We start from the raw sequence: 27757 nt of genomic DNA, 5'->3' as shown, positions 1-27757 counted from the left end.
TGGAAGATGGTGTTAATATTGGGAGGTTTAATCTTTTTGTTCTTGTGAAATAAACAGGTTTAAAGGTGTTAACTATTTTTACTAAATTCTTTCAGGGATTTATGATTCCCATTAAAAATGTGATCTTATATTACCATGAAACTGATTGGCTGCCAGTTGTTGCACATTATAATGATCGCTGCCAACCCACCCAGTCGAAATGGTTAGGACTTCTAGTGCCATCAACAAGCAATTATTTATTTAAAAGAAAAAAACCTTAGAGCAAATTTATGGTAATTCTATTAATTTCATTGAGGGAAAATGATTTGAGATAAAAGTGTTCTGAGTTATGACTGTGGGAAAATTTATTTTCATTTTATTTAGCTTTTTCACCCAATTTTTTTTTTTTTTTTGTAAAAATACTGGTAAAATTAAACCTTTTTTGGGCCCAATTTAATTTTAAAACAGTTCAAATGTTCCTGTTCATTAAATTTTGGCAGTTGTAACTTATTTGTTTTAATTTGTTTCAAAATGTTAACAATTTTCTTTGCATTTTTGCCCTAATTTAGTCCGAGTTTTTTTCTAATGTAATGTCAATAGTATGGCAAATGATTAGGACTTATTTTGATCATAAAATAAGTACTTTCCAAGGACTGAATTTGGTTTTGAAAGCCAAGACAGCAAATGGACTCACCACTATCAGATCCCGATCTATTCCAAACAGCTCAAGCAACCCAAAAACTTTTCTGGAGCACAAAACGTTAAGGAATCTAAATAGTTTGACATCACCATTTTGCCACGCTTGCGTCCGAGGGTCCACAGGAAGACAGACGGACGGAGCAAGAGAGAGGAAGTAGGCGTTTGCCAAGAAAAGAGGAAACGAATCAGCAAGGCATGCAAACCATGAGTGAGGTAGAGAAGGAAGTGCGACGACAGTCTAAAGACCGGAAAAAACTGTCAATTAACATCCTGTTCATTGAGCTCACGCTGCAAATATGTCGGCTGCCATGGAGCCCAAATGTTGACATGACATACAAAAAAATGAGATCCTCGTTGATTTTGAAACAAAGATACAGATGGAATGTATCTGAATTTGTTATTGACAGCGATAGAAATTTCCCAATTGAGAGAATACATTTTTTTGTATTAAATGAGGGGAAATAACCCTTGCTGTCTGCCAGTTAGCAGTTTCCTGTAGTTACTAGGTTGGACCATATCGTGAGTCATTTTAGTCTGCTCCTCTATGCAGAAAATCTTCACGTCATGATGGTTTTGACACTGGTTTTTGGAACTTCCCAGTTTCAGATCTCTCTATAGAAGTAGATAGAGATTGGAAGACTAGCTTATGAAGTCACTCCCTTTTCTTTGCATTTTTTTTGTGAGTGAAAACACCACTTAATTGTTATTACAATTAGGGCAATCTAATCACATAACCAGAAATCAGAATAAATGGTGGGAATGACCACAGAGTCGTCTACAGAGAAGAGGTTGTATGACTCAGCAAATGATGCACTCTCAACAACTTGGCGGTGAACGTTTCCAAAACCAGAGAACTCGTCCTGGAATTCCGACGGAGCGAGTGGAGACTTTAAAATTCCTGGGGGTCCATATCTCACTGACCTTACTTAGGTAGGAAACACCACAGCAATTGTCAAGAAGGCACAGCAGAGGCTACATTACTTGAAGGTACTAAACACCAACCCACTGAGGGTGATCAAAACAGCCCAAAATATTGTCAACTTGTCCACCAACTACAAATTCCAGTGCCTAGGAAAAGCAAAGGACATCATAAAAGACAATGAACATCCCGGCATACACCAATACAGGACCATCACAGCCAAAACAAACAGACTCAAGGACAGTTTCTTCCCAAGAGCCATCACCGTACTCAAGTCGAGTTCTGCACCTAAAAGGACATCATCAAAATTAATGTCTTATCTTGTACTTGCACTAAAACTCCGTAGGCTGCACACCACTTTAGTCACTTTTGTAATTGACTTAATTATGTGACCACCTATTCATGTTGACTACTTATCTATGTAATGACTACTTATCTATGTAATGACTACTTATCTATGTAATGACTACTTATTTATGTAATGACTACTTATTTATGTAATGACTATTTATTTACGTAATGACTACTTATTTATGTAATGACTACTTATTTATGTAATGACTACTTATCTATGTTCTGACTACTTATTGATTGATTATTTATCTGTGCACTTCAGGGTAAAGCTTTAATTCTCATTATAATTGTATAATGAGAATAAATCAATTCGATTCAGTTTTTAGAAGATTGGAATCAGGTGGAAGACGTGAGCTTAAGATTTTTTTTTTTAAATAAAGGGGCAAAATATACAACAAAGACTTCGTCAAAGGAAAAAAGCATGCTTCGTATTATGTAACATTTGGAGATAGAATTGATTGCAGGAAAAATAATCTCTGTTCATATTTGCTTAATAGCTGACAAACTCATTTGAATTCGATTCAAGACCCACATGATCGGGCATCTATCGCCATCGATTAAATATGTTAACTACAAATAAAAATTGCATAACTCGTGCAAACGTAAAGCAAAACTCATTCGCTTCGCTCCACTACTACGAGACGAATAATCAACTTTACTCGCGAATATGCAAAAGCAAGGCCAATAATTCCGCCATGAAAACGCAGCAAGTTAGAAAAAAACATTGTCCTCCATTGGCTTTCTAAAGAGCCAAGACCGTCAGTCTGCTTCGGTAAACACAAGCGATGAAGCTCAGGATGCGGCGCAAAACCAGAGCCTGCCTTGGATTAACGTGTCCTTGCATGTGCATTTTGCTCTGTGAAGCATCAACAGGAATCAATGCAAATGGAAGATTACATCATTCAATTCTGCAGCCAATATTTTGGATGTTTCAGTGATGTTAGAACCCAAAAGCAATGAATGTCAGTGGACAGATAATATTACTAATGATAATTGGAAAATAAGTTAATGTGCGGTTACTGAAGAAAGTCTTGACTCAGGAATAAAATGCCTGCTCCGTTTGCATACTCACACGGATGTTTAGTTCAGTCGAGACCTGGCAATCGGTCCCTCAAACTTTGACCACAGTAATGGCAGTGTTTGTTTTTTGCACGGCAACGCGCTCGTAACATAAACAACTTTAAATGAACTTGGATTACGATGCAGACAAACTCAGATATAAATTCAATCTAACCTTACACTAAACTGAATTTAAATTTTGTTTTGAATTTTGATGCCTTTCTTCTGTTTGCTTTTGTATTCCCTTCAAAATAGTCCCAAAATTAGTTGCAGGGAGAAAGACAGTTCCCATGATTATCTCATGAGCAGCTTCTCGCGTCCGCTGTCTGCTCGTATATCAAAATTTGTCTCGTATCTCAAGATAAATATCTGCTCAAATTTTTACTCGTATCTCAAATTGCTCGTATGTTGGGGCACTCGTATGTTGGTGCACTCGTATGTCGGCGCACTTGTCTGTTGAAGTACTACTGTAAATTACATCATGGAAATTATTTATTCATAATATAGACAATGCCAGGAATGAAATGGTGTCGGCTCTAAACCGCTCTAGATCTACAGGTGTAATTACATAAGATGATCATGACTCCTTTTTGTTTTTTCCCCATATGTTCGCGTTTAAAAATAACCATTATACAAGTGTGTATCAGTTGACATCAAGGTCAGTGCTAGGAAAAAAAAACAGGCAAACAATGCAACAATTAGGTGTTGACGCTGGAAGGCTTTCTCTGCTATTGTGTTTGGTGTTGGCCTGTAGGCCTCGTCAGCCTCTGATGTTGTGAGCGTCTCAGTCTTAGATTCACAACCCCTTACTGAGGCCATAATAAACTCCAAAGGTACCGAAAATGTTGTACAAGTTCTTACAAAAGCATTTTAATCCTACATTTACTTTCGCAGTTTGGAGTGGACAAATACTACATGCCATTATCTTAACTTTTCTTAACAATCTAATTAAAAATAGCAATATCCTAGGGGTTTAGACCCATGTATATTTGTAGTCATCTCCAAATGTTGAAAATGGAGGAATGGGATTTTTCTTTCTGTCATTATGCAGTCATACCTCAACATACGAGTGCCCCGACATACAAGCAATTTGAGATATGAATACAATTTTGGGAAATATTTATCTCAAGATATGAGACAAATTAGGCTTGTATTTCAAGGTATCACTGTACAAGTATAATGTGATTTAAAGCTTCACCCTGAAGTGAATACATTTTTATAAACAAATAAGTAATTAATAAGTAGTCAACATACTGTATAATTTAAATTACTGATTTAAAAAATGGATATTATCACTGGCTATATCAATAAATTATAAGAAACTGTTGGAAAAAATATCTTGAACTCAAGTGTTGAGATCAATGGTTGCAAAACAGAAATCTGATTTAAGTATTGACATATGCTTAGCTGAAGAATATTGCATAACTTCTCTTCTGAAGTTCTCAATAACGCTGTCGTTCAAATCAATAACCAGTTGCACATATGACCACTTGACTCCCATTACCAACTCTTAGCACATTTATCAGCTAAGCAAAGCGCCATAACGTCATTCAAATGTGTCCCCCTGCATCATATATTGATCCGGACCACCGTCAAGAGTCGGTGCTTTTTTACAAACATTAGCCTGCATTACCTCCGGCGCGACCTTTTCTGACCTTCAAACGAATAAAAAGAGGTCGATAGCTGTAACGGAACAAAAAGCCGGCCATTAAACGACCTGTGACAGAGCTGATTACATCCTTCCTGCCAGGGTTGCGACCCCATTAATTACTTAAAGACTCTTCTGTTAAGGTGCTCCCCTCGGGCCACCATAAATATTTGACATAAGAATTGGGGACAGTGAAAGGACAAAGAAGACCCATACAACTATGTAATACCGTTTTACTCCTGAAAAGGCATCTTTGAGCGAATATGGGGTTTGACAGTCTGTCATTTTTTTGTTTATTTGTTCCTGGGTGGAGTCATAAGTACTGGTAATGTGAGTGTATGTGTGTGTGTGTTGGAAGGGGGGGCTATTAGAAAATGTGGCTATATGGGGGTGTCAAGTGAAATCCCGCCAGTGCCGTCTGGCAGATGATGTGTCTTTTGGAGCAGCGGACTCAAAGCTTATGAATTATGAAATGTAGAGCCCTGTTGCCTTCCTGTTAAAGCAACAGAGGAAATAATTACCACCATCAATACATCTTGTAAAATACAGCATGTCATTGGACAAAATGACAGATTAAAGACAAAGCAGAATTTTGTTTGCTTGCATATACAAGAAAAGCAAAGTAATTGATTATTTCAATGTTTTCATAGCTAAATAAATATGGATATTATATTTGTTGGCTGCTTTTCTATTTGGGTTGGAAGCGACATCTAAAAGTTAAAATGAAATAGTCGTCTAGCACAGTTACTGGTTGCCAATGAGTTAATTAAAAATCTCGTAAGGGTTAAAAAAACGATGCGAAATTGCATTGTTTTCGAGAAAATGGAATAGACCCTGCTTAATTTTGTAGTACTTTGTTGTTTACATTTTGGACGCCTGTTACATCTGACATTCTAGCATCATAAAAACTTACATCTAGCCCAATCAATGGTACTTTTGAGTAGCATTCAGAGGCATTTTTGTCATTTTAAATGAATTACACGTCTATCATTATCAATGTACAACACTGAAATAAACAAAAACACTTTATTGAAGGGGCTTTTAAATATAAAATGACTTTTACTTACTACCACCAAAGATAACGTTCAAATACAGTGATTTAAATCTATTAATAAAAAGAATAACCATCAACCAACACACAAAATAATACTGAAAAAGCAGTGTTCGATAAATTATTTGGCATTTTGGCAGTGGTGAAGAAACTAATTATGGTATGCCCAGCAGGAACTCCCCTTGTAACCCACGCTCTCATTTACTCTATATAACCCCCCCGACTGCCAGCACTTCCACTCACTGATCATTGCAACAACAATGATGGAGGCCACGCTTCAAAGAATTCTCCACCCTGAAAAAGTTCACAGGCTCCCATGATGGTTTGTCAGAATGGGTGGAGTGGGATAGAGACCCCCAACCCCAAAAAAAATCCAACCAGATCACGTGACCAAGGCTGGGGGATGAATGGTTCTTTTTGGATGGGCGGAGAAGGAAGTCATGGAAACAGGTCTATAGTTCTATTGTCTGACTGTCTCTCGATGTGTGTGTTGCATTCTTCATTCACAAAAGAAGGGAAAACCGCCTCCATCATAAAGCAACATCCTCTCACACCCCCAGCATTAGCGTGAGTGGACGCAACATCTACGCGTTAGCTAAGTTTAACACACAAAAAACACTGCTTCGCAAACCAGGCCTGCATTTAGGAGGGGAGGAATTGAACGAAAAGGAAGCGGGTCATTATGACTCGCTCTAGTTTCCACATTGTGTAACCAGCCAAAGCATGCACAGGGTAAAAATCAATAAATGCTCATCTCCATCATAGCACCATCACTGAGAGGTGTCTTTGCAGTATTTGAAATATACTTTATGCACGGCAACACGCTGGTAACATAACAAACAAATTTAAATGAACTTGGATAACGATGCAGACACACTCAAAAATAAATGCAATCTGACTTTACACTAAACTTAATTCTAATTTGTTTTAAATTATGATACCTTTCTTCTCCCGGGTTGGCTATATTTTGCCCCGCCTCCACCCTGACTTTCAGATGCAACCTATCAAGGGTTTTTTGCTTTTGTATTCCCTTCAAAATATTCCAAAAATGATGCACACAAATGTCCTCACAATAACATAACGCACGGCCACTTGCCAATGAGAAGTAGTATATATTCCTCATATATTAGGGATCACTCCCCCATTCGCACTGACTAACGGGGAATAAAAAACTGCAACGCTCCGCCCAGTGCTCGTATAGACATTACATGAGGGAGTTGCAACCAGAAAGTCAGTGCCCATGTTCTTATGAGCAGCCTCTCACGTCCACTGTCTGCTCATATATCAAAATTTGTCTCGTATCTCAAGATAAATATTTGCCCAAAATTTTACTCGTATCTCAAATTGCTCACATGTCGAGGTACCATTGTACAATGAGACATCCAAGCCACTGAAACTTCCGAACCTAGCAGCCTGAAATTGTGTGACAAAACAAGAAGAAAAACGGAATCTTAGACAGCATCCTATCCTTTCTTCAATTCTTTAACCAGATAATCACATTCCCCACAATGTATTAAGACAGCAGGGTTTGAGCTTGATAATTAAGAGGCAGTTGATGACAAGTAAAGAAGAAGCGCCTCCATCTTCAGGATGAGGTGGCGTGTCTCCCGGAATAGAAACTACTGCCTTTATGCAAGAATAACACCATAGCTAAAGGCTAAGTTTGGCTAATTTCATAAACGTAATGTTTCTTGGCCCGCAGCAACATTTGCATGTACACGCACCTTGTTAAAAAGATCTTTCTGCTGAGGATGCACCACATTGTGCTATAACACTTTTTAATACAAATAACACTTTAATGCAAATACTATGGCTTTGGAACTCTAATTCAATATTTGTTTTAATGGAATAAATAGTCCCAATGTAGTATTACCCTACAAAATGTAGAATTTAGTCAAATAAAGCCTAGATTTTGAGTGTCACAACAAGAGCAATGTCATAATCGAAAACCAGTAACAGGATATTTGAAGAGAAAATATTCTGAATTAAGAAGCCAAACATGTTTAAATAATTGATTTTGTATGGAAGATAAAAAGTGAATTATTCATCTGATGTTTAAGCCACATTATGGAAAACTAAATCTCCAAAATTATTGTTATTTGCGACTCATCTGACTATAAAGCTTAGAGACAAACAATGCACCCATGGCTCGAAAGCTTATTTTTAATGTTTTGGTTTTTAAACATTAAGAGCTTAACTGCACACGCTTGTGGCAAACTGTCATACGTGCCTTGGCGTTAAATGGGACATGAACGACCGGTCATCCCAGGTCAGGAAATTTCTACTCCAAAAGTAGACAAGATAGGTCGCATAAGCTGCTGGTTTTCCCAGCAGTAAAGGATTTCTAGGACAAGGTCAACATTGGGGCATCCTTGAAATAAACAGGTGGCCAACTAAAAAGGGTTTTAGCTACAGCCTCAATGGTGGAAATGGCACGTATTACTAACTAGTCATTTTGCATCATAAATAAAATCAGTTAAAGCACACTGAAGATCTTTAGAGGAGGTCAAATGTTTAACATTTAGTGGATTTACTCTGTCAAGGTTTGGAGAAAGGCGTAAACATATTCAGAGATAAGTGCAACAGTTCGCGACTAATATTTGGTATTATAAAAAAATGGGTTGGAATGAAATTTGAATGACTGGAATGCAAAAAAATGACAATATTTCTTCTCAACCAAGTGATTCTACAAAGCCTTCCAACAGCAAGACTTAACTGGTTGATGCATAGCAATGCTTTTAAATGAAGTACGGCATTGAAATTACGTATCAAATGGATGTTTAAAGTGATGTAGTAACCGAATGAAGTGATGAAATTATGTTTTTTACAGTACTGACTTCACATGCAATGAGACTGCATGGTTTTTAAAATATGCAGCCCAATGGCGGCACAAAGAAACGACAAAATGGAGCTTTTCAGAGGAGAAATGTAATAAAGTGGCAAAACTGAGCAACAAGACAGAGATATAACAAAGTACCATGACGAACTAACATAAAAAAGCAATGCGATGAAGTGTAACAAAGTACCGTAAAGAATTGATAATGTCACAATGCAACATAACTGATTCTATGTTATAAAGCAATACATAGAAGCAACCTAACAAAAACCAATTTCAAGCTTCTATGAAGTACTACAAGTTAGTTTAAAATAATAGCAGCCCATATTTTAAACATACATCCATCTTATAGAGAGAAAAGGCTTAATAATGAAATTAGATCCTGATTAGCATTCCTTTTTCAGCTGCCTTGCCCCCCCCCCCCCCCCCCGATACTCAAACATCTCTAAACAGAAGATAATATCCAATTCATAATAGGCTCGATGCTGTGTGACCATTCTATCATTATGTCAAGAAGTACTAGCTAGCGCAGTACAAGAACGCTACACATGATCAATTCTGGTTGTGATGTCACAACCAGAATTGCTGAAAAAAACTATCAGTTCCCTGATAGATTGTTTTGGGTGGAATAACAATGAAATAAATGGTAGGAAGCTCCAGAATTGGGTGCCGAATTTGTTACCTACTTGGACATTGTCACCATTTCGTAGCATCTTTACCAGGCATGTCCAAAGTCCGGCCCGCGGGCCAAATAAGGCCCGAGGACAAATTTTGACCGGCCCACGGCCTCTATCATGAAATCAATAATACACGGCCCGCCAGCACTGTTGACCACAGTATAAAATAAATGTGTACAAAAAGCTATTTTTCACTTCACCAGAAGATGGCAGTAGCCCTGTGGCCGCACTCTGGCCGCCGTGACCCTTGCGTCATTGTTTCAGCCCAGCCCATTTCTAACATGTAAACAAAAAAAGGAAAGTTGACCGGGAGGGCCGCCGCATCCAGGAGAAGTGGAAATTTGAGTATTTTTTCACTGAAATACGAAACAACTGTGTCTGCCTAATTTGCCAAGAGACTGTGGCTGTTTTCAAGGAATTCAACATTAAGAGGCACTACCAGACGAAACATGCTAGCTACGACAAGCTAACTGGGAACGAACGCGGTGAAAAAGTGAAGCAACTGGAAGCTGTTTTAACGGCACAGCAAAGCTTTTTCACAAGAGCCCGTGAGTCAAATGAAAATGCCACAAAGGCAAGCTACGAAGTGGCAACGCTAATTGCAAAGCACTGCAAACCTTTCAGTGACGGTGAATTTATTAAAGACTGTGTAATGAAAATGGTTGAGAAAATTTGTCCCGCGAAGAAGCAAGAGTTTGCCAATATTTGCCTGGCTCGTAATACTGTGGCACGGAGAATTGAAGACGTTTCATTAGATATTAAGAGACAGTTAGAGGCAAAAGGAACTGAGTTTGACTTTTTCTCGTTAGCGTGCAAAGAAGACCTGGACTACATACTGCAGTAAAGATCCCAGTATCACCCTTCACATTAGTGCAGGCAAGATATTTGTTAAGTCCTCTGAGTTGAATAAATTCTTAAATCTCAGTTCATTATTTTTTTTGTGATGGTCAAAATCACAGTTTGAATATGCAGTGATCATTGTTTTGTTTTCAGCACTGTTCCTACAGTGAGCATATAATAGTGAATAATATGTGATGTTTCACATGAACTTAGATATCCTTGATAGTTTTCTTATTTTTTGTGGTTTGTGATTTCGGTAAAAACCTAAATGTAAAAAAAATGTAAAAGTATGCCATTTGTAATTAAAAAAAATCCCAAAAAGTTAATTTGCATTTAATGTTAATGGTTCAAAGAATGTCAGGCTAAAAGTCGGCCCGCACACATTTTCACCTTACCAAATCTGGCCCTCTTTGCAAAAAGTTTGGACACCCCTGATCTTTACCGAAGCGACGTAACAAAGAAATGCAACAAACTGAAACAACAAAGCAACATAAAGCGCCAAGATGGAGAGACGTTTATCCCATTTATGGGTAGCAAACTTGTCATTTTACACATTACCCTGATTGCAGGTATGATATCTCTATAAAAGTGCATGAAAATCTCTTATTGAAGCCTCTACTTTGCAAAATTCCACAGCTCAGAGGATTACTATACCCACTGAAGCATGTAATAACCCAAAGGTCATATCATCGTCATCATTGTCATCACCATAGCTTCCAAACTGTGTCGAGGCGTAGAAAAAAACGGGGCCACCAGTATGTTTTTCGAAATGAACCTTCCTGCCGAGTGCCAACCTGCCAGTCATCGCGGCCAAGCTTTCCTCTGCCACATCCCATCCATTACCCCCCCCCCCCCCCCCCCCCGCCAACTTTGTGCTCCAGCCTATACGGGGATGCAAAAGAGCAGGGAGGGAACATTTGGGATGGATTTGTGCCTATTTTTACTCGTCCTACTTGAACTAAAGGTTCCAGACAACACAAAAAACAAAGTTGGCTCTAGAAATACACCTAAAAATCTCAAAAAATAAGGCTAACATGTGCCAAGGCTTAACAAATGGGCTTAATATCCCCAATCAATAGTCCAGATCTTAACTATCCATTGCTACAAGGCACAAGTTTAAGCTTTTATCTCTCTATTCTATGTGAATACCACCCATTTTGTGGTAGGATGGTAAAGCGTTAAGTGAACAATAGGGTGAGCTATAAAAGCCCACGTGAGCCCACAAACACAAAAGGAGAAGGTTTAATAAAAGGTAAGCAGAAGCGTTCACTCTCCCAGCCAATTGTGATGAACTGGCTTTACTGCAGACTCTTGACCAGAGCGGACAATTACTCGACTTATTAAACTATAACTCAGGCGAACGGGCGGGCCCGCAAGCAGCCAAGTCATTAGCTAAGGCTTGTGACCTAGTTTATGGGGATTCATCAAGATTGGCCGCCATGATCCACCCACGCCCACTCGGATACGCAACTTTCTCGCAATTTCAAGTTGGATTTTCCTCTAGAAGATGTAGTTTAAATTTTGCAGTGAGAGAAAAGGAAAATTATGAACTCATCCTTATACAGACGTACCTCGAGATATGAACTTAATTAGTTCCAGGACTGAGCTCGTATGTCGATTTACTCGTAACTTAACTGAATGTTTCCCATAGAAATGAACTAAAATAAATTATTTAGTTCCAACCTTCTGAAAAAACACCAAAAACAGGATATAACATAACAGACAATTTTAATGAACTTGGATTATGATGCAGACACACTCATTGAGGGTTGTTTGCTATTGTATTCCCTTCAAAATATGCCAAAAGTGATACACACAAATGTCCTCACAATTGGATAACACTCAACCACTTGCCAACGAGAAGTAGTATATAAAGGAAAAAAAATATGCAAAAAAAAATGATATGCTCCGCCCAGTGCTCGTAGAAACATTACACAAGGGAGTTGCGACCATTAAGACAGTGCCCATGATGTTCTTATGAGCAGTCTCTCTCGTCTGCCGTATGCTCGTATATCAAAACTTGTCTCGTATCTCAAGATAAAATTTTACCCAAAATTTTACTCGTGTCTCAAATTGCTCGTATGTCGGGGCACTCCTATGTGGAGGTACCACTGTATACTGTATGTGTGGAAACGGCGAATTGTACTTCTTTGGACCAGGCTTGTTGAGAATATTTGTTTATTTTCCCTGCAGTCCATTTTATAGAGAAGGATGTACCACGCGACTGCTCTGTTGTAGAATGGGTTAACTTCATTATAATAGTAGTGAATCAGATTTTTGATGTCATTTTTATTTTGAGGATTCAACAAAACCACAAAAAATGGACCGTGCATAACGTACCCTTTTACCATTTGTGACCGGTTGTCCACACTCTTTTTGGGTTAAAACAATACGGTGAAAACTGTTGCTTGTAATCAAAACAATTACAATATACAAATACCAAGTTATTACATCAAACTGGTTAGTCTAGCTGATCTATTTGGGGGTAGAGGCGATACTAAAGGCCATCAAAGGATTGCTCTCCTGAGGGATGAGCTGACAACTATCATGACTGTCGCAAGTGAGCGGAAACAAAGGAGTCACTGTGACTGAAATGGACACACTACACACACTTGCTCAGCCAGCTGTCTGCCCCCATCTCCTCCCATAGACAAGTGCCAACCGGCCCTCCCTTTTCAGTTCCACTCACATCATTGCACATCTTTGGTAATTCCAGGAACTGAAAGAGCTGAACTTTCAAAGGCTGATATGCTAACAATTGAAATGGTAATATGTAACAAGTCTACAACTCGCTATACAGTAATACCTCGACATACAAGTGCCCCGACATACAAGCAATTTGAGAGGAGTAAAATTTTGAGCAAATATTTATCTTGAGATACGAGACAAATTTTGATATACGAGCAAACAGCGGATGCGAGAGGCTGCTCATAAGAACATAATTGGCATCATTTTTCTCCGTGCAACTCCCTCGTGTAATGTCCCTATGAGCACTGGGCGGAGCGTTACATTTTTTCAGGGTATTTGTGGTCGCTAATATGAGAGGATTATATATTACTTCTCGTTGGCAAGTGGTCGTGCGTTATCCTATTGTCAGGACATTTGTGTGCATCATTTTGGTAATATTATAAAGGGAAGACAAAATCAAACAACCCTCGATAGGTTGCATCTGAAAGTCAGAGTGGAGGCGGGGCAAATAGAGCTGACCTACGGGGAGAAGAAAGGTATCAAAATGGAAAACAACATTAGAATTAAGTTTAGTGCGCCTGCATCACAATCCAAGTTTATTTAAATTTGTTTATGTTATGTTACGAGCGCGTTGCCGTGCAAAAAGTTCACTATTAAACCACTAGTTATTTGTTACATTGTTAATAGATGGTGAATTAGAACAAATAAAAATATTTTTCCAATCCAATATCCTGTTTTTTGTGTTTTTTCCCACAAGATTGGAACTAATTAATTTGTTTTTAGTTCATTGCTATGGCAAACATTCATTTGAGATACGAGTAAATCGACATACGAGCTCAGTCCTGGAACGCATTAAGCTCGTATCTCGAGGTACCACTGTAATAGACAATGTACAACATACACTCCTGTGCTAGCTCACACACACACACTTTCTCTCTTGCAGACATAAACGCACACTCACTGCACACAATTGCCTTCCACACCCCTTTTGTGGGCTCAGTCACCCATCAATTATCTCTAGCCACAACCTTCCAACTTTAGACTACTAGTCGTTTATTCATTTATTGATCTATGCCCCCCCGCCACACGCGTTTGAACTTATACTGCACGCGCGTGGCGGCCGTGCCAGCTTTGCTTCCACGCCCTGGCACATCTAAAAAAAATGCTAAGTGGGTGTAGGCTGGTCTATTTACGGAGTGTGGGACTCCAAGGAGTTCATTTTAGTCTCTTTGTGGGTTGACTGGACACACACAGAAACAGACACACTATGGAAGAGAAAGAAACACGCATTCAAGAAAGGAAGCAATTCCTTTAGGGGGTCTTTGGTTACTGTATTTGTGATGTCAGGGCAATATGTCATCTATCCAAGCGTGCCATGTGCAGTATGTAGTGTATTGTATGGTTGTGAGTGTGAGACATTCATCCAATTTCTATAGTGTGTATTTGCACTTTGGAGACCTATCCTGTATAACAGACAACAATTCTTACTCGCAGTCCAAGATGGGTGGAAATACAGAGCAATCAAATTCACCCAAGCTAACAACAGGAAGTGGTTGGCTTTTGGGCAAAGGCTGTAATTTGTGGTGTTTTCAAATTACATTTCATGTTTTTCGTTCTTTATTTTTAGGGTGTAACATGACAACCGTGGTAACTTCAAAAAGCTTTTCACAATGACTGGTTGAGGGAAAATGTCTGCCTCCCTGCTTTTTTTATTTAAGCACAATTCTAATGAAGTGGCGCAGTGGATAAGTGGTTTGTATCTTGGCCTCGCAGTTCTGGGCTCCTGGGTTTGAATCCAGTTCAGCCCACCTGTGTGGAGTTTGCATGTTCTACTGAGTGGGTTTTCTCCGGGTACTCCGTTTTTCTCCCACATTCCAAAAACATGCATGGTAGGCCGATTGGACACACTAAATTGACCCCATGTATGAGAATAATTGTTTGTTTCCTTGTGCTCTATGATTGGCTGGCAATCAATTTAGGCTGTCCTCCTGCCTTGTGCTGGGATGGGCTCTAGCACCCCCCGCGACTCTTGTGAGGATAATGTGGTTCAGAAAATGAATGAATGAATGATGCTGAAATAAACAATGTAATTCATTTTGTAAAAAGGTTTTCATAATGTATACATTTACAGAAAGCAACATTTATGTTCTGTAAGTCTGGTTATGTGTGAAAATAAATAATAAAAGAATAAAGGGAACTTTTGACTAAAATTTTTAAACAATCTTGATGCATTGAAAAAATCTTTCCATTTCAACTCTGAAATAAATTAGTGTTAGAAAATGTTGTCTTAACTTTTAAACGTATTGTCTACATTGTGTTTCAGTTATATAGGTGAAAATGTTTTAACATTTGTCTTTTAAAACTGAACAGAAATTAGCAGTGTTTCAGAATAAACAAAAAGAAAATGGAAGCATAACCGACCTACATGTTTATCAAAACAAAACAAAAATCGTTATATGCCACTGATTAAGCAAACATAGATAGAAACCTTCACCCCATTTCACTTCCTGATAGCCTTTTCTCTGTTGTGATGTGAAACTGCCCCACTGCACTTCCTTGCACTTCTGGCATAAAAAGGACTAAATTTGGATGTGACTCAGATGGAAACATTCAAAACATACACGGGAATTTTTTTTGTGGCTTTCCCTGCAAATAACAAAACAGGCGCAACCCAAAGGTGACGCCTATTGGTAGACAAGATTTGCGGTTTCTTACACGGGGGAAGATCCAGGTGCTAAACAGACGCATTTGAGTCACAAATAGAAAACAGGATACGCTTTGTGTACAATGTGTGGAAACATTGAGGGGGGGGGGGGGGGGGGATGCACACCAACAACAGTAGACAAGTCAAGCATGTGATGTTCCCCATGAATGTTTTCACTTCACTTTTTCTATGAGACCATTGATGAACTATACTTAAAGGTGGTAGCATTAGGTAAACATATTGGCTAACTGGAATATTTGCTGGCAAGGTAAAGGACGTAAAAAATGTTTTGGTTAGACGATGAGTAAAGGTTTTCATATTATAATGGCAAAGAACTTGGGATATTTTGCTGAGTGTTGCTAGGAAATGTTAATTTTCAAAAATTTGTCAGCACTTAATAGTAGGTTTATGTAAAAAGTTGGGGGCATTTCAGTTGTATAGTCATACTTTGACATAGAAGTGTCACGACATACGAGCAATTTGAGATAGGAGTACAATTTTGGGCAAATATTTGTCTTGAGATATGAGACAAAGTTTGATATACGAGCATACAGCGGGTGCGAGAGGCTGCGCATCAGAACATCATGGGCAGTCTCTCTCCCCACAACTTGCGTAATGTCTCTACGAGCACTGGGCGGAGCAAAATGTGTCGTCCCCCCCCCCCCCCCCCCCCCGTTGGTCAGTGCAAATGGCAGAGTGGTCGCTAATAAGAGAGGATTATAGACTACTTCTCATTGTCAAGTGGTTGTGGGTTATTCTATTGTGAGAACCTTTGTGTGCATCATGTTCGGGAATATTTTGAAGGGAAGACAAAAGCAAACGTCCCTAGATAAGTTGAATCTGAGTGTCAGGTTGGAGGCGGGGATAATAGAGCCAACCCGGGAGAAGAAAGTTATAAAAATGTCAAACTAAATAAGAATTAAGTTTAGTGTAAGGTTAGATTGAACTTATTTTTGAGCGTCTGCATCATAACCCAAGTTAATTTAAATTTGTTTGTTATGTTATGAGCGCGTTACCGTGCAAAAAATACCCCCCCCTCGCCCCTCTGCAAAATCAGTCTAATTTTAATACTATTCAACACATTTTAGTACTATTAAACCACTAATTATTTGTTAATTTGTGAATAGATGCCAAATTGGAACAAATAAAAATGTTTTCCCAATCTAATATCATTTTTTTGTTTTTTTTCTGAGGGTTGGAACATTTGTTTTTAGTTCATTCCTATGGGAAACATTCATTTGACTTACGAGTAAACCGACATAAGAGCTCAGTCCCGGAACGAATTAAGCTCGTATCTCGAGGTACCACTGTATTATATTTAATACACTTGGATGTAATAACTGAGAATATTATTTTAAACATTTATTTACGTCTAATCTTTCTACACTGTTTTTCGAATGTTTAGCAGCGAAAAAACGCTCACATTAAGGGAGTACAACAACAGAGGCATTTCATTGTAAACTGGGAAAATGTAGCAGGTAGAAAAAGGAAAGAAATAAAACCCTGACATCTAATATTACGAAGACATCTTGGTGTGATTGATTCTGACGGTAAAAAGGCCAAGTTGTCATTAAGCCATTGAAGCCAAGGTTTTCCTGTCGACTCACTGGCGACCTTGTCAGTTCACCTTCATGCGTGGCCTCTACTCGGGTGAACGAAAATGCATCATCTCACGCAAATATGGTTTTGAAAAGAAAATCACTTTACAAGACAACATGTTGAAGGTTGATAAGTTTGTTTGGATGTTAGACGAAGTGTTAGAAAGGGGAGATGGCATATTTGTTTTGGAGGCAAGGTCGAAAAAGGATGCATTTAACACTGAGTCATAGATCTATGAAACATTAGTCAACACAATAAGAGAGCAACTAAGTGCGATGTTACTGTGATGAAGATAAGAAGTGATGACTGTAATTGTATACATGTAGTAAGCAAAAGGAACTTATAAATAATGGGAGAGTAAAGAGAAATGTGTCAGAGGATAATAAGAGCATAATTAATACAGGAAAACAGGCAAATAATAGAAATAGTTACCGTTAAAATGCTTAGTTTAGAGCACAGGTGTCAAAGTGGCGGCCCGGGGGCCAAATCTGGCTCGCCGCATTATTTTGTGTGGCCCGGGAGAGTAAATGATGAGTGCCAACTTTCTGTTTTAGGATCAAGTAAAAATGAAGTTTAGATGTATATTATATTTCCTGATTTTCCCCTTTTAAATCAATAATTGTATTTTTTTATCCATTTTTTCAGTGTTTATACTCCAAAAAGCATTTTGTAAAAAAGCCAAAATGTTGCGACAAAAATAAAATGATTAAAAAATACAAATATCCCTTTACAACTATGATGTATGTTTCCTAGCACTGCGTCTTTAGCATCTATCATTTTTAACTCAGTTGTTTCTTTCAATTTACTCTGTATACCACCCCAACGTATACGTTTTTAGCAGGGTGATGCCAAACATTACACAAGCGTGTGAAATGGTAGCGTAGAAAATAACAGACGCTTGTCACCCACCCCTTCCCTCCTTCCAAATTGCCCATTTCCAGCACTGCAGTGGCACAGCTGGAATTCAGCGAGACGTATCACTTTCCGAGGTCATTCCGGCCCCCCGGTGACGTCAGTGTGTGCGCTTACCCACGAGTGTATAAATGTTTCCCATGGCGAATCTGTTCCATTATCGCAAATCATCACCCTTGGTTCGCTTAATACATTTTGTTCCCAAAATTAAGGTCCTACTATCATGAGTATGTACACAATAATTAGCAATAATAGGAATACAAATATCAACACTCACATAAATCCATAACTATAGACCATGTGCAACAAAAATTATTTGGTTATCCTCTGCATAGTTGAAACCAATGATGTAGTCAAAGGGTATGAAGGTATGGATTCTGAGCACAGATACGAGTAGTCCATATTAAATTGTCTTTATCATCAGTCCAAATACAAGATGGAAAGTCAGGAAATTTTACCATAACATAAATATCTTTCCATTATTTATTCGACAAAAAAATAACCCCTTTTTGGCAACAAAAAACAAACAAACAATGAGACTTCTAGGAATAGAATAATAATAATGCTGGCCACCACAGCAGTGAAACCAAATGGAAGAAAAAAACCCAGCTGTTCAAACTAGAAATGGAATTAAAACTGTGTTTTCACTATTTTTAGACTCAGAATGTATCCTCACTAAAGTCCAATCTATCAAATACAGTAAAATATCCCCTGAGATGATAATAGGACATTAAACCTCTGAATTCAGCAGCAAAAACAAGCGCATCTTCTCATCACGACCTACCTAAAACCTCACCCATGCGCCCTTAATTTCATCACCCTTCTTTACTTCCACTGGGATCAATTAAGATGGACTATAAATGAAGGTAACCCCAAACTGCCAGCTCTATCAAAACTTGTTTTTTTGCATGTGTAGTCAGAAGTGGTTGGTTGAAAGTCACAGGGGGAGACGGAGGAGGGAGGGAAATGAGTTCATTAAGATGGACAGATAGCAGGCTAGGCTGACATCAAGGGGGAAAACAATTTACATAGCTGCCGCCGCTGGGAAGCAGAGTGGTCGACACGTTGGAGGAATGCGGTTTTGAATGCGTGGAAGAGGGTGGAGGGGGATTTGTCGGGCGTGAATGACAGTCAGAGTGGTAGCTAATGAGAAAAGATAACAAGCTGAGCAAGAGAAGTGTGGGGAACTCTTTTAGCCACTTACATGTTTTGAGGAACCATGTTTTTTGATAGTTTGTTGTTGCTGTTCAAAGATGCGAACATCAAATCGAAGATCTTAAAACTGAACTGCTCATTCATAGACACCATGTGTGGTTTTTAATACAGTAATCCCTCAAATATTGTGGTTCATGTCGACCAAACATGGCCGCGATAATTGAAAAACCCCATTAACTTTTTTTTTTTAGTGCTGAGTTCTAGCAGCAAAAGCGGCTTCCGCTAAAGAGTTACAGTGCGAATTTTCACATTTTTATGAACTTTAAAAAACAATTTAAAAAAAATAATTAATAGCGGGGAAAAAAAATTGCAAAGTAGTGAATTCGCGATTAGTGAAGATGCGATAATCGAGGGATTACTGTACCATTATTCCACACTATAAGGCGCATCAGAGTATAAGGCACTATAGTAGTGATGGTTGTAGTAGTATTAGGGGTGATTGTGTCATAAAATTATTAACAAATATTGATCCACATATAAGGCGCATCACTTCCAGCATCTGAGAAAATAGAAGTATTTCATCTGCACCTTATAGTGCTGAAAGTACATTAAATTGTCAACAGTAGTGTTTAACTGTACTTTTTCTTTTGATCGCCCTCCCTTTTTAACATATTTTTATACCATCTTGGAACAGATTAAGACCATTTAAATGATTCCTAATGGGAAAGATTTATGGTATTCGTACAGCCTTTTAGAAATAATTCTGCACAAGTATCAATATCAAGGTAGCACTTCATTTTCCCAAAGTGTCTTCCAATCACTTTACCTGGCATGACAATAATAAACTTCCTACAGTCATTTCAGTTTTTACAAGCTTCCAGCGTTGTAACCGTAGCTCCAATGTGTACTTCGGAGGGACGACAAATAAAATATTTAACTGGAGTGCAGCTAATAAATCTGCGTGCATTCCTTTTGACGTACAGTCCCCCTGAGCATAGTGGCGAGGATATTTCTTCTGGCACAGTGGCGCCCAAAGACTGAGATATTGGCTGAAACCACATACACATACACACAAATGTATGCACTAACTGAAGTGAAGCGCTTCGAATCAACGGACCATCGCGAGATGGATGTTTAAATCCGCGTTCACGGCCAAACGTAGCTCTGCAGGCTAAAGTCACGGCGAGCGCTGCTGCAAACCGTGTGCAAACAAGAGAGCCCCTCGGCTTCTGACGTCGCGAACATACGCCTCGGATTTAGCCGCTCCAAAATATAGAGGGAATGTGACACCGTTTGCATTTTGGCTCCCAAAAACCACAATAATGAACATAATAACAAGACAACTTGAATGAATGTTGTGATCCAACGCCAGATGCTGCTGTGGTTTTCTCAATAAAAAGTGCGAAGATTCCACAGAACATTCCGCTGCCGGCCCGATGGAATAGTTGCTTGAGTCATTTTTTTACGTTTTGGAAATGAGAGGGGGGAATGACTCTAATACCTCTACAGTGGTACCTTGAGATACAAGCTTAATGCGTTCGGGGACTGAGCTGGTATGTCGATTTACTCGTAACTCAAACGAACTTTTCCCATAGAAATGAATTAAAAACTAATTAATTCGTTCCAACCCTCTGAAAAAAACAACCAAAACAGGATATTGGATTGGAAAAACCTTTGTATCTGTTCTAAATTGCCATCTATTCACAAAGTAACAAAAAAATAGTGGTTTAATAGTACTAAAATGTGTTTCTTACTCGTATCTCAAATGAATCCTGTGTCGATGTACTACTGTATTTAAATGACTGAAAAATTATGCTGACAAGTTTTTTTTAAAAATCTGACACAACTTAAAGACAATTGACAAATCTGCTTATTTTCCATTTAAAGTATAGAGGCATAAAATGACAGAATTTTGTTCATTGGTTGGAAATTATGAATTATGTTACAACATATAGGAAATAATCCAGTTGCAATAAAGTATTTATCGCAAAAGGATATGTTCTAACATACATTTACTTTCCCTGCCATTTTTGTCTGTAGGCTAGACTCAGCATTTTTGTAATAACCTTTTTTTTAACTTTCAAGCTTGTCAATGTATTTTTATGTAAATAACTAAACACATTTTTCCTTGAGGCGCTTATTGACTACAGCACCCTAAACTTACGGTATACAAATGTATTTTACATCATTAAAATATTTTGCGAAATAGAGGTGAAAAAAATGAACTGTCTTTTGCAACATTTTTATAAACTGACTGTCTGGGTGCTTTTTATTAGCTATAAAAGATTTTATAACTGTGAGACCTGTTACTTTGAGATGCACTAGTGAGCAAATAAACGTGTTCAAATACTAATATGGACCCTGATTTGACCACAGAGTTCTAAAAAAAGTGACTTTTTTGAGCCTCCTGACTGGTAAAATCAACTTTAGATGGGTGGAGCGTGACAGGGATTTAAAATGTTACAAGTTTACTTGTGCTAGTAGAAAAATATTACCGTTTTACTCCTGTGGTGATGATGTCTCAGCAGAGAAATCCAGGCATCATTCCAACGATGACGAACTGCTATTACGTTGCACACACTGGAACACATCGATCGTCATATAATTTGTTTGAGAAGCCAAAAAGAAAAAATGCAAGAATCTGAATTTACTCAATCTATGATTATTATGACACAGCCCTGTACAGTGATAATTCAAACTTTTGAATATTTTGATGGTGCCACACAGCTTTACAGGCATCAGACGTAAAGGTGAGCAAATGAAATTGATGGGGTGGCACAATAATTAGCACTCTAGTTCTATATACTTAGACGACATATCTATAATTAGACTTCAATTTGACAATTTCAAAAGTCTGATATTATGAAATGTATATTAAACGTATTTCCATGCATTTAAATCAAATCAAAAGCCTTTGTTGTCATCATACACAGCTGCATATAATGAAATTGGTGAATTTAAGAGTTGATGTTGCTTGTATTTTTGTTATGGCCGCGGATCATGGAGTAATTGATCTAACATTGTTCTTTGACCTAATTATGGAAAATTTTATCCTTAAAAATCATGTTAACGTAATGCAAAGGGTACTGTATTTTCTGCATGATAAGGTGTAGCTAAAATAATTAAATTTTGTGACATATATATATATATATATATATATATATATATATATATATATATATATATATATATATATATATATATATATATATATATAGATAGATATATATGGACCAATATTTGATAATAATCAATGTATAACAAAACTAACAACTACTACTATTACTATAGCTTCATTTATTGGAGGTATAACAAAGTCCACTACTACAGCCACTACTACAACCACTACTACTACTGCCACTACTACAGCGACTACTACTACTGCCACTACTACAGCCACTACTATTACTGCCGCTACTACTACTGCCGCTACTACTACTGCCGCTACTACTACTGCCGCTACTACTACTGCCGCTACTACTACTGCCGCTACTACTACTGCCGCTACTACTACCGCCGCTACCACTACAACTACCACAACCACTACAACTACCACAACCACTACTGCTACTACCAATACTGCATCATACATATGAAATACATTTTAAAATAGATTATATAATAGATTATTAAAGGTGTGTTTTTTTAATCTGGTCCATTTTATAGAGCGGAAAATGTGGTGGTACTCCTTTCGATTTTTGATTGCCTCTATGGTAGCTTGACTCTAGGCGGTGTGCAAAACCTCCTACTTTGGCAGGCATATGAAAGCACAAGTCGTCAAAATGTGTTTTTCACGAATAGACGTCCAATATATTTTAACTGTGGTGTTGGCAGCAAGTAAACGATGTGAAATGAGTAAAACTAGTAAACGTCCAACCCGATTATGTTGCATATTTATCACCATCAGATGTCCAACCCATTGGGAGTGAGTGTCATCCCATTGCTGCCAACCCTTGAGCATCAAATGGATTACAATATATCCCAGCCAGAGTTAAAAAGGCCGCCATTGACGGGGACAGACGTCCAATCATGTGGTCATTTTAATACCTCCACTGTCAATTCAGCTGAATTTATCAGTAGTCGACGTCCAATCAATTTGAATTGGGAAGCTTGGCAGCTAATTAAATGTTCCTTCGCTGCCACCAACTCCAATTTAAATGAACTGGACGTATATCTGGCAGCCCGGCGACGCGAGTGCTTAGCGCATCGGCCTCAGAGTTCTGGGCTCCTGGGTTCAAATCCAGGTCGTTCCACCTGTGTGGAGTTTGCATGTTCTCCCCGAGCCTGCGTGGGTTTCCTCTAGGTACTCAGGTTTCCTCCCACATTTAACAAACATGCCTGTTAGGCTGATTGGAGACTCTAAATTGCCCCTAGGTATGGGTGTGAGTGTACATGGCTAATTCAGGGGGTCCCCCGCCTCTGGCTAAGAGTCAGCTGGGATCGGCTCCAGCACCCCGCGCGACCCTAATGATAAGGTGCTTCAGAAAATGGATGAAAAATATTTAAGGATGGGACGTATATCCCTCTCAATGGCAGTCAATACGTGAAATATATGCCCGATCGGAATAAATATGTTAAATTTATCACATGGTATATTCCGCTTCCTGTTAAAGTGACCGCGTTTGATTGACTCGTTCCGCAACACCTGAGTGTATTAAAGCATGGCCATTTCAAAGCGAATCTGACGCATTAAAAACTTTTCAACCGTTTTAAGTCACATCCACGAGTAATGTAATGAAACAAAATGTAGTTTGTTTTGTATAGACAAGACGCCGACTAAAACCCACGAACACACGGGGTTAGTGGAGGGGGTCCACGCACCATTACGCACCTCTCCTTCATTTGCGCAGAGGCAGGCGTCAACACGCGCACACGCAGACACGCGCCGCAGCAAAAAAGCGTAAATAAGCCAAACGCACAACTCGCACGGTGCCGATCTTTACGAATGCCACTTAAAACAAAGTCTCACATGCGCTCATACAACAACACGTAAGCGGGCGTCCATGAAAACGGTGGAAATCTGCAAAACACGTGCACGCGCAGACCTCGCCGCGGCGTAAGATCTGGCGACAAAGGGAGACGTTACTTTCCGGATAAAATGCTGTAAATAAAGGGGGTAGATTCGTGGACGTACCTGCTGCAGCGAGGACACTTCTCCAACTGGAGTTGCTGCGTGTGACTGTTGTTTTGTGTGTCACTCTCTCACTCCTCTCTCTCTTTCTTCCTGTGTTAGTGTGTGTGTTAGTGTGGGTACTTCCTCATCTGCTCTGCCCTCTACAGGCCGCCATCGTCATGACAACCACAAAGCACCAGCTCTGTCCAGTCAATCACATTCAGCAGCGTGTTTTTGTGTGTAAAAAAGCGACATTTCTATTGGATAACACTGCAGCATCGCTTTGAAGACTTGTTATTGAATGGAATGCTTTTATTGTCATTATACAAATATAATGAGATTTAAAGCGTTGACAGAAGTACACAAATAACAACAACGAAAGAGACAAATACATAATAAATAAAACAGTCATGAATAATAAATAAATAAGTAGTCAACAGCATAAGTAAGAAAGTGCATAAAATAAAAACAAATTAACAGATAAACAATCAATAATTGATAATAATAAATAGATCATCAATAAATAAGTAATAAATAAGGAGTCAACATAATAAATAAGTAGAAGACAACATTAATAAGTGGTCACATAATAGTAGGTATAAAGTGACTAATGTGGTTAGCAGTAACTCTTGATTATTATTTATAAATAACCATAATCATAATATTAATAACAATGGTAAGTATAATAATGATGATTCTGATGATGATAATAATAATGATAATCATAACAATAATGATAATAATAATCATCGTCATCATCATAATAACAACAATTATTACTATTATGATAATCCATATTACAATTTTTTATAAGGATACCGTGAGGATGAATCAAAATGTCAACATTTTTATTTAAATTACATTGATGATTCTCATCAAATAATAAAATAAAATAAATAATAAATAAATGAGAACAAACACCCTAATTGTAATTAGATTAGATAACTTTATTCATCCCGTATTTGGGAAATTTCATTGTCACAGTACAAAGAGGGTGAGAATACAGACACAGCAAAATACATTTTAGACCTAAATAGGTATAAATATATATAATACTGCAATATTCTCAATTGTCCAACAAAATTCAGCAGTTAGCGTCTTAAATTAGGAAAAAGTGTTTAGAGCTTAAAAATAGCACATCATTATTTGAAAATCTCCATAAAAACCCTTGCACATATACACTGAATATTATTTCTAAATAAAATGTTTAATATGCTTCGAGAAGCATCATAGCAATCAAAGCTAACCAAATCTACAGCATTTTAGATGTGTTTAGTAACATAAATGGAGCCTATGTTTTCGGACTGGAGGCGAGAGCTGGCAACAGTAATCCTTCTATCCGGGGCTGCATTTGAATTTAAAGCTGCACAATGGGGTGTCAAAGCCAGCGAATCACTTTGCCCAGTACAGCTGCATAGGAACAAGATGCCAGCTTTATTAGTTCTATTGCGTAGAAATCTTTCACTTGGATCAGGACACATTCTGCTGCCAAGGTGATGTCCATTGTTCCCCATGCTAAGAGTAAGAGCTCTACTCACATAGATTAAAGTCTACCCGCCATCTCTGGAGACAGGCCAGTTTTAGCAGTTAATCAGACTGAAGAAGATAAAAGCGTTAGGATGAAATGTCTCCACATCTACTGAACTTCACAGCGGTGTCGCTCTCAGGGCTGAATTCCATCTGTGATATTTTCAGTGCCGGGCAGGGAAATGACAACATTCGTCTATCTTTGAAATTAACGGACAGAAGTTAACGGCTATTGGGGTATCCTTTGCTCAGGTTGAGATTTGTTACAGTGAATTGACAAAAAACACATAGTTCTGTCCATTTGGAAAGAGAAAATGTCGTACTAATGCCGTAACCGAGAACTTTCTTGACCTTGGCTTTGGGTCAAAAAATGGCGGTGTGATACCACCAATAGAGAAGTTGAGTCCAAATTTGTTTTTTCTCATCCAGGGGTGCTCAAAGATCTATTTTTCAAGGAGCCAACGTTCCGCAATGTTTCCCAGCTCAAGTCCCATATAAAGTTTTATTGCAAATCCAATCCTTGGATTAAATGTTATTGTCATGCGGTCTACCAATAGCACCTAAGTGATCGATTGGTAGCTATAGGACCCCTGTTCTCATCTGTGGTTGTCTAAAAATTGCGAGAATTCCTTGCTGGTGGGGGTATTGGTCAAATTGTAGTAGTTCCGTCTCAGTCTACAATAAATGACCTGAAAGGCAGGAGAATTTTTGACACTGTTAGATGGGAAATCCACAGTTCTTGTCAAGGCTAAGGTAAAGGAAAACTTCCTTGAGATAAACATTGGATCTGTAAACAGAGAATTAACATTTATATAGTTATTTGGTTAAAATGTAACCATGCAAAATCAACTGTTGTCACTGAATGGAAATTTAGTATAATACTGATACTACATGCAACTGATTATTATCTGGAAAACACATTTAAGGGAGTTGTTGAAGATTTTATTTAATTTGACAAAAAGGGGGAAAGCCATTCTATCTCAATCTGGTAAGATCGTTAGAAAGAGTAAAAAATACAGTTTGTTTCATTGGTTTATGTGGAACCCAAGTTTCAATAAAAATTTAGCTTGAGGGTTTTATAGGAAACTTTCATGAGGTGAAAAACCACAAAATTGGAGAGAAACTTAATTGTAACCATTAGTCTATATATATATATATATATATATATATATATATATATATATATATATATATATATATATATATATATATATATATATATATATATATATATATATATATATATATATATATATATATATATATATATATATATATATATATATATATATATATATATATATATATATATATATATATATATATATATATATATATATATATATATATATATATATATATATATATATATATATATATATATATATATATATATATATATATATATATATATATATATATATATATATATATATATATATATATATATATATATATATATATATATATATATATATATATATATATATATATATATATATATATATATATATATATATATATATATATATATATATATATATATATATATATATATATATATATATATATATATATATATATATATATATATATATATATATATATATATATATATATATATATATATATATATATATATATATATATATATATATATATATATATATATATATATATATATATATATATATATATATATATATATATATATATATATATATATATATATATATATATATATATATATATATATATATATATATATATATATATATATATATATATATATATATATATATATATATATATATATATATATATATATATATATATATATATATATTGGATAAATGTTACCACACTAACATTTTATACATCAAATGTAGAAATGTTCGAGGTTTTTGGCTACAAAACCTTAAAAATCCTAAAAAATAATCATCAAGACCTTCACTCCTGAAATGACGCTAAAATAAGGGAAAGGAACCTCAGAGAAA

The 27757-nt window shown here is 37.2% G+C and overlaps 1 protein-coding gene across 6 annotated transcripts in view; it reads right to left on the bottom strand.

The window, feature by feature from the left end:
• The window catches only part of elmo1 (engulfment and cell motility 1 (ced-12 homolog, C. elegans)), a 59781-nt gene extending 35371 nt beyond the window's left edge, over positions 1-24410 (bottom strand). For 4 of the 6 annotated variants that reach the window (XM_077742942.1, XM_077742946.1, XM_077742945.1 and 1 more), the window contains exons 1-2: positions 24255-24410; positions 21616-21700 (exon numbers count right to left, since the gene is read on the bottom strand). The gene's annotated coding sequence lies outside the window, so the exon portion shown is untranslated. Of the gene's footprint in view, positions 1-673; positions 836-21615; positions 21701-24254 lie in introns of those variants that run through there. The other 2 variants (XM_077742944.1, XM_077742943.1) reach the window with 2 other exon arrangements.
• Positions 24411-27757: the final 3347 nt, after the last annotated feature.

This window comes from Stigmatopora nigra, chromosome 21 (genome assembly GCF_051989575.1).
Source record: "Stigmatopora nigra isolate UIUO_SnigA chromosome 21, RoL_Snig_1.1, whole genome shotgun sequence".
Classification (NCBI taxonomy): domain Eukaryota; kingdom Metazoa; phylum Chordata; class Actinopteri; order Syngnathiformes; family Syngnathidae; genus Stigmatopora; species Stigmatopora nigra.
The sequence above is the reverse complement of the archived record's forward strand: the minus strand, read 5'-3'. Positions and strand labels throughout refer to the sequence as shown.